Raw genomic sequence first — 2,760 nt, forward strand, 5'->3', positions numbered from 1 at the left:
CGTTTCCACTTTATTTTTCATCTGAAATGGACTGAATGGTCAGATGGAAAACAGCATCACACATTCCAAAACACTAACTAACTGTACTCTTGGACAGGACCAAGCAGCCACAAAAGGCACGTCATGATCCTGAGAGGGAGGGGTGGCCTTTCTGATGAACTTGTCCAGACAATTAAAAAATAACCAACTCTTTAAGCAAAACTCATCTCTAAGTGAATCTCCTACCAACAAGGTTTTGGGAGAATAGGAGAATGCTGAGAGGAAACACTCACTGCATGGAGGGCTGTTACCTTCTAGTCAGTCTTACCCAGAAGAATATTTGCCAGTGCTTTATTACAGGCCAGGGAACTGACAGAACAATACAAACATGGCACTGACTGTAATATTTTCATTTCAGGAAAACCTGAAGAGTTGACTCTGAGAAAACCAATAATTGAAACAATTTCATCCCATGCCTGAGATTATTGCCATGAGAAGTTATCTCAGTTTACCACAGAATGGCTGTGGCTGGAATGGCCCTCTGGAGATCATTTCATCCAAACTCCCTGCTCAAGCAGGGACACCTAGAATCATGTGCCCAGGACCACATCCTGGTTGCTTCTGATTATTTCCAAGGACAGAGACTCTACAGTCTCTGAGAAACCTGTTCCAGGGGTCAGATGCCACCACAGTAAATTATCCAACAGTATTACCTGAATACCGTGTGGAATCAAATTGAACTTGGAACGGACAGAAGCAAAGAAAAGAACAGGTGCTCTTGGTAAAGGAGTTTAGATACAAATATTCGGTAAAAGGTCCAAAAGTTTCATAGAAGCAGAAACATCTTGTCTTACTTGGAGCTGTGTGAGCCAGTTTCAGTGGTCCCTTACAGCCTCAGTGAGTCTATGTTTCTGTGATCTAATGCATTAGAAAATGAATTACAATGTTTTAAAAATCAAACCAGACATTTCCATTTCACTATGTAACAGCCCCTTCAAAATCAAGCTTCATCGAGTATCAAAGTGATATGACATTAACCACTTGTTAGATATTACTTGATAAATAAGTTACAGACTCCCACACTCATGCAGTCCATCTCTGTCAATGTCTAAGCAGATGGCCTAAATAACCTGGGAAGCATCATGAAGATACTCTAAGATGACATCAGATGCACCCATTCTCAACATGCACTACCTTTTGGATCATTCATTGACATTTGCACCTTAGAACACAAAACCTGCAGTACTCTAATATATACATCCTCCACTCCTGCTTCTCAAGGCTTTGTAGCAACTGCTCGACTGCAAAAGTGTAAGAATTGGTGGAATATACAAGAAAGGATTATTTCCCTGATATGAGATGGCAACTACATCACATCCTTGAGCTATTGGTGGCCAACAGTAAGATTCAGTGGAGTTAGGGCCTAAACGTTTTTTCCAAGTAAGTTCCTACAGAAAGAAAAATAAAGAGTTCTACTTGAAAATCGTGTGCTTGAAACACCAACAAGGCAACACAAAGCACTGAGCAATTTAAAAGCCTTTGACCCACTGCACAATACATTTCCTTAACACACAATATGATAAGAGTTCTTCTGGGATGAGGAGTTAAATTCTTACATCTAATTCAAATGCCATCATTTGTAGCAGTGGTTGATAGATCAGATGAAACTGTACAATTCTACAGTCTCTCTGAAGCATAATTTACTCTACCGTATGAACAACCTCCTACACATTCCTCAATCAAAATTAGCTACTATAGTATTTAGTATCTGAAAGTTAAGTTCTGATACTAGTCTTAAAAATACTAAATGTAATGTATTACATTAGCATTACCCTTTCCAGATCTTCAAGAAGTGGTGCTGTTTCCAGAATTGATGGTGGCTTCATTTTCCTGCCAAAAAAGACAGTTTCTTTCTTCAAGATTTTGAAAACTCTGAAACCATATGAAATAGATGACAAAGGCAATACTTAGTAGATGGGTTTGAGCTTACATCCAACTTAAAAACTATTTTTTTGAGAAGAATTAGCCAAAGAAATGTAAACACAAATGAAGTACAACTCACACACACGTCACACAGAACAGAGCTGAGACTCCTACTGTCCCCTGACTTGGCCATTCCCTCTGTTTCTTGCTTTTTTTCCTTTTGTCTCTTCCCCTGCATTTTTTTTTGCCCTTCATATTTTCACAGAGGCAGCATCAACTTTGCTGGCTTGCTGACCTTTGGTCTGGTCTTGTTGCTGATGTGGCTGGATTCAGTCCCTGATGTCCCTCCACAGAGTCCCTCCACAATGACCACTCTTGTAGCCTCAACACTACCCACACCTCCACATATATGACACACGTTTGCAGAGGTTTAAATGGAAGTTATATTCTGGAATTACCTATTGATCATTTTCAGTTCTATGTGTCTTCAAAGGATCAGAATTTAAGCACTGCTGAAGCCTGAGAAATATACAAATATTAAATTCAATGGAAATGCAAAAGGAAAGTGTAATCGATAAATATCACCAATATTTCTAAATGGCATGAAACAGTTCACCTAAAAAATATCTCTGATGTATTACCTGTGCCAACAAAAGCCCTCAAATATGAAAGAAGAAATCATAAAGTACCATTTTGGATGTAAAATTTACTATTAGGTTTTAGGTATCTGAAAATAACCCAAAGGTGTTTTTAACCAAGACAATTGGTGGGTTCCTCAACTTCAGAAGAAAATCAAATGGGACTGCAGGAAAAAGGTGTCTTAAAGTTGCAAAAACATGAAACAATGTATCTTTGCAA

General features: G+C 38.7%; 1 long non-coding RNA gene across 1 annotated transcript; it reads right to left on the reverse strand.

Moving 5' to 3' along the window:
- Window positions 1-752: 752 nt before the first annotated feature.
- LOC133628017 (uncharacterized) lies at window positions 753-2,424 on the reverse strand. The gene is made up of 3 exons (XR_009820479.1): window positions 2,361-2,424; window positions 1,812-1,869; window positions 753-897 (listed from the first exon to the last, which is right to left on the reverse strand). It is a non-coding gene; the product is annotated as an uncharacterized LOC133628017 (long non-coding RNA).
- Window positions 2,425-2,760: the final 336 nt, after the last annotated feature.

The sequence above is a fragment of the Colius striatus genome, chromosome 26 (assembly GCF_028858725.1).
Source record: "Colius striatus isolate bColStr4 chromosome 26, bColStr4.1.hap1, whole genome shotgun sequence".
NCBI classification, from domain to species: domain Eukaryota; kingdom Metazoa; phylum Chordata; class Aves; order Coliiformes; family Coliidae; genus Colius; species Colius striatus.